Below are 6,000 nucleotides of genomic sequence, written 5' to 3'. Positions count from 1 at the left end.
CGTTTCGTGGGGAAGGAGAGCGCCCTGGTGGGGCCGAGAGCACACCTGGGCTTGGCTCGGTCCAGATATCACCACGTCAGAAAATTCTTGGATACAGTCAGGTTCAGAAACTGCAAGTTAGCAAACACCTGGTTCTCAGTGGATCCCATCACACTGAAAATGCCCCTCTTCTACAATTGGGCACAGTTATCTTTGAAATGTCCTAACATTACTGCTTCTTAAGGAGTTATGCTCAGCGTTCTAGGCATTCCTCGTAGTTGTTCTCAAAATCCAAGTTGCATATGTCGGGTTTACAGGGCCGGTGCCTACAAAATAAACAGTCCTGTTGCATGCTTGGGTGCAAACATCCAAGTACATTCTTTGTAGGCAGTAGTTTATTCTACATGAATTGAAAGGTTAGAAATGAACATTTACAGGTACAGAAGGCTTCCTTTTGTACATGAGATTTACAAAAACGCAGCTGTGTTTACACTCCAGGCGTTTCATATCAACCAAATCAAAGTAAGACCTGATTATTATTGTGTTTTAAAAAGGGTTCCCACTTACATCATTGAATCAAAAGTTTAAAGTACATCTCAATGTTCCCACTCTTTGCAAGCCTGAATAAGACAGCTGTGTGGTCAATGAAGATAAATAATTTACATGAGAAAAGCTGGAAAATGTCACTGGGGTAGCACGAAACATGATGTGTAAGGATGCAATTGCTTAGAAAAACTGAGTATCAACTTCTCTCGTGGAGCACTTAAGCAGGCAGGCAGTACTACTTCCAGCTGGAAGCACTAAAATTTGGGAGGAAGATTGCATGTCAAAATTGAAGTGCTACTTTGAAACTAAGTTTCAAAAGTAGGAATCAAATTTTTTTGCATCAACTTTCTTTTTAGTCTGACACGTTTTATGCTTAAGATGTTTGTATTCCTATCTGGGCCCTTATAGTGCCAAAATTAGCAACCGTCAGCTGCAGGATGCGCCTTGCACCATTTTTTCTTTTGTCAGGCTGGCTGGTCGGCTCAGAGCCTGCCTTTTTGTATTTTGCATATGTAAGCCCCATCTTGAATTAAGGAAAGAATGTAGTAAGCCTCTGTTGTTTCTTATGTGTCAGTGGAAATGTCTATATGCAGCTATGAAATATACAACTATGGATTAGGTATACAGATGAGAATGAGAGAAAATAGAGACTATAAATAATTGAAAGCTGTAAAATACTTTATTAGGTATATGGATGAAAAAAGATTAGACTGTGTGTCTAGGTAAAGACGGGTAAATGGAGTAAGATATTAACTTTTGGAGAATGGGAATCAGGAACAGTTTGGACAGATGAGGTGGACTTGCCCATAGCGAGCTTTTTTCATAGATCTGGAAAAGCAGGAAAATATTTCACACAAAGCAGGAAGTGCAAAAAGAAGATAAGAATGGGGCATAATCTTCTGGTTATTACTGAGTGACAATTGCAAGCAATTAAAAAATTTATTTTGTGTGAGATGTTGAAAGATATTTTCTTAGCTGAATATGCTCTGAAAACAAGAGACACCAGTAAGCATAATTTTCTCATAGCATCACACAATAGCCATAATGTTTTGGTTATGTTAAATTTGTGAGCTCATCTTTAGAAAGAAAGTGCAAAAAGCTAGATTGAAATTCCACTGCAGCTGGTCCAAAGGACCAACTTACAAATTATCCAGAAAAATAACCTATTTAAAATATTCAAGATAAGAAGTAGTGAAACTGTATAAAAATGAAAGTTGCAAACCAGGAGCATTCTGACGACAGTAAATTGCATGGTTAGAGCTGCCAGAAACAGTGGGAAAGGGGGGTTCTGAAGGGCTTGTTTCCACTGACTATTCTGTTAATTTTTGTGTTTGTGGAGAAATGGCATTGAAAGGTGCATAAAGTTGATCAGTGGAGACAAGATGGTAGACCCAGGAAGGCTCTGAATTGTAAATACTGGCTAACATCCCTTCTCCCAGTTTTTGTTATTTAGTGCATTCCGGGTGATGGGAGGAATTTAACTTACTGTTTCTGATGCTTGTGTGATTTGGAGAATGTCCAGTTGAGTCTTGAAATACCTCTTCAGTAATTTTCATTGCCATAGCAAACCTGCAACGGCTTGCTAAATGACTGGGCAAGTCAATCAGAAATAGATGGCAGAAGGGGCTATTAAAAGAGGCCTTGAGATGACCTGCTGGTGAGCAATTGAGAACTCTTTCTCTCACAGTTTCTGGTAAACTTTTGTTGCTCTCAGACTTCTGTAGTCTTCATGTCTTTCTATGAAAACTCAAAGCTTTATCTTCTCTATTCATTGAATAGAGGAATTTCCATTAATTTTTAGGGAACACAGCACAACAGAGAAAGAATCCTCTCTATGTTTTTCCAGGCTACATGTTCTGTCTCCTGTTTCCTACAATTTGCTCTGACACACTTCTTGTTTATCTCGTATTTCCTGTATTACCAATGAGAGATATGTCTTCTGTGTTTCACTGGACTTTAAAATTATACAAACATGTAATATCAGGACTTAAATGCATAGAGTTGACTTCTTTCCCCCTTTTCCAATGTAGGTTTTTCTGACTTACCCTTGAAGTGCAATTAGTAGTTTCTCTAGCATGAAAAAGTGTTGCATTGTTCTTTTTGCACAGGTCTTCTAAGACAGTGGTCTGGACTTGCAAGCCCTCTGGGACTGTGATAAGATAGCCTAACATAAAGCAGCCAGGGAGTTGTTCTAAGTTCCACACTGGATGGAGCAATTTGGGCTATAGTGCATCCCCCAGCACACCTCTTTGCTGGCTTGTTTTCTATTTCGCGGTGGCTATGCAAAGCAGACCTTACCTTAGGGCAAAGTATCTGTTACTGACATTCAGGAACATTTCTTTCACTGTTGGCAGCTGTCAAGGGTTAAGCATATCGTCTGTGTAGCATTTTGTACAGTTGGTTTAAATATTGTGACTATTTGCTGTCATCAGATGCCAGGAGTTTCTTGTTCAGGCAGTGGATTTTCCTTTAAGGTTGAGGAGCACAGGAAAAACAAATAGTTGGTACCCCAAAAGTGATGGAAGAATGGAAGAGATAAAGATACCTGTGGTTGCAACAAGGGAGAGAAATGCTGCAATAGTAAACTTCAGATCCTGTTCTTCCTTTCTTCTTTCTTAATTCTAGGCATGAGCTGAGGATGGGTGAGCACTTTCCCACAACACATCTTTCTTCTCCTGATAGTATTCTTCCAGGAATTTTACCTTTCTGCTCTCTTCCAGAATTTCCTACCCTTTGCAAGTGACTGTCCACCAGATCCCCACAATTTTCTTCAAGCAAAGAATAGACACTATTAGCCAAAAGGCACGTAAGTGTGCTCAGCTTGAGCTGTGTCTCAGGAGTCACAGTAAGATAAACAGATCTGGCTTTCTAAATAATGTAAATGCTGATATCGCTTGCCAGTAAGTGTTTTGTGGTGGGTTGGTTTGTTTGTTTGTTTTAACTGGGAGTATTGTTTGAAGCCAGCAGATCACTCAAAAGTTTAGTAAATAGTATTTCAAACCTGTTAATTTCAACAGTTTATTTCAAACCTGACATTCTTTTGATGTCACAGAGAAGATGTGTAACAAGGTCAATTGATAGAAAGAAAGGGAGGAATGGCTGTTTTTCATTTTCCAAATCTATTCCTGGTGGAAGGCACAAGTAAATTCTGCAAACTAAGTAGTTCAAATTGCAAGACAAGGAAGCAGTTAAGGAAAAAAGGAACTTAATTTGAGATAAAAAGTCTAAACTAAGGTGATTGTCTTCAGCAAAGGAAGGAGTTTGCTGCCAAAACTCTCCACCACTTTACAAGGATGTCTCAAAAGAGCAAGATGATAGGCCTTTGTGTAAAGTTCAAGTACCCCATAATATAGATAGATAATAGAAGAATCATACCTTTTAAGAGCCTGTGTGCTCACAGTATTGCAACAGAGTATGCCTTACTAAAACTTAATGCCTGTAATAAGTTTAATGAAGTCCTGAGTACTAAGGATACAAGTATCAGGACAATGGTATTAAAAGAATTGAAGCTAGGTGTACTCTAATTTGTATGCATATGCAGGTATGTAAAGTGGGATTACACAAATACACCAAGGAAAACAGAATTTTCTTTTATGCATGGGAAGAAAAAAGTGCATTAAGGGGTGGTACAGAATAATCACCGGGAGACAAATATTTGGAAAATGTAAGTTCTGAAAAAAATTTTTTGCAAATGCTCATAATGCCCCAGAATCGGTATACCTTAACATATTGGAGTCTACAAAGGGTATACCATGGCTATTTCTTCATATTTTTTCATCTCTGCAGTTTTCTCATCTCTGTAGTTAAAAATGGGAGGGAGAGGGAGAGAGAGCAGATCGTAGTTCTAGTAAATGTGAGCTTTTCATTAGGAGCTGGGTGAAGAGAAGGAATGCTTTCTGATCATGCAGGCAATCTAGTAGCATTTGTGTGTTGTTATAAAATGAGGGAAGATGATAATCTTGTGTAACAGTATAGTGGTCAAACTACAAATTGTGTGATGATTTTTTTATTTAAAGCCCTTAGGCAAGCACAAACTAAATTATCTTTCTAAGAGTAACAAGTAGTTGCAAGCCTAATTTAAAAATGACGATGTTTGTGCAAACTGCTTCTCTCAATAAAAGTGCAGGAGTGGACCAGACTGGGTTAAATGGAACTGGAAGAAATCTGTAAAACGTATTGATGTAAATCCATGGTGGATGATACCTCTGGTATGACAGCAGTCATGTCTGGTATGACAACCTCTGACTGACAATGGCTAAAGCTGTAGAAGTGAAGGGTGAGAGGGAAATCACTGCAGATTGGTTTGTCCACTGTAGTGCCTTTAAGGAAAACCAGCTATGCCCACATGTTTCCTGGCAGATATGTAACCAGTTTTTGAAGGTCTTCAGTAAGGAAGTTCCACAGTGTCAATGAAGCTAGTGGTTTTACTGGTCTCTTATACTCTGTGCCCTGGTGAAGTCAAAACTGTATTAAACTTTCTGCAATTCAAAGCTGGTGTTTCTTGTTTCTCTATGAATGTAAAGAGTAGCAACATTAGAAAAGTTGTAGCATTTCCCTCTTCCAGACTTTTATGTTTTCCATCCAAGTTCAGTCCTTTCCTTTGTTTTATGTCAGTGAGGCTTTCACTGACCAGTCATGCTGTTTGACTCTAGTCTTTCTAAGATGATCCTCATATTGAGCGAGGAGCTGCTAGAGCATTACAGCTGAGTACAGCATAAGGATTCCTTCAGCTGTCCTCAGGAAAGCACTCCTATTTATGTAACCCATTATGGCATTTGTCTATCCTGTAGCCATATGACATTCTTGACAGAGTTCAGCCTGTGATCTGCTATGGTTCACAGGTTGATTCCGCCAAATTCCTAGTCTGTTGTTCTCCAGTCTGAATTTATTCAGTAGGTTGCTATTTATTAGGTGTAGTACTTTGCTTATGCTTTTGCTAAATGTTGTCCTGCATTTCCAGACCATGTGTTATGGTGCCAGTTTGTTTTGAATTCTGTTCCTGCCCCTCAACATACTGGCATATAATCTCTTAGTCTTTATGTATCTTAGTAGGTGTCTTTTCTGTGCCAGTATTCAGGTCACTAGTTGAAATATTGACCAAAACAATGTCAAGATGAATTCTGGCTGGTAATTGTTTGCTGCCCTGCTGTAATAAATAGATAAATCTTATGAAGTTTTTACCTACTGTTCCATAGTTTCATTCTGTGCCCTACTTCAGGAATTTGGTACTATTACTTGAGTACTACTTGAAGATAGAAATAGTTTTTATTTTGCAAAGTATCTACTCAAAATAATCATAAATAATATAATAAATAGAAAAATCTGAAGAGTATTGGATTGGACAGAATCATGAGTGATATGTACCTTAAGGTGTTCATAAATGGATTTTTAACCACAGTTCTAAAAGTGATTTCTTTTTCCCTCAACTTATGGACTAAATTTAGTCACAGCCAGTGTTATGTATCTGCTCTTGTG

General features: G+C 38.4%; 1 protein-coding gene across 1 annotated transcript in view; it reads left to right on the top strand.

Moving 5' to 3' along the window:
• Positions 1-6,000, top strand: part of PCSK5 (proprotein convertase subtilisin/kexin type 5) — a 229,539-nt gene that overhangs the window by 1,158 nt on the left and 222,381 nt on the right.

Source organism: Geospiza fortis, unplaced genomic scaffold (genome assembly GCF_000277835.1).
Source record: "Geospiza fortis unplaced genomic scaffold, GeoFor_1.0 scaffold279, whole genome shotgun sequence".
Taxonomy (NCBI): Eukaryota; Metazoa; Chordata; class Aves; order Passeriformes; family Thraupidae; genus Geospiza; species Geospiza fortis.
Note: the sequence above shows the minus strand (reverse complement) of the source record. Positions and strands in the feature narration are given on the sequence as shown.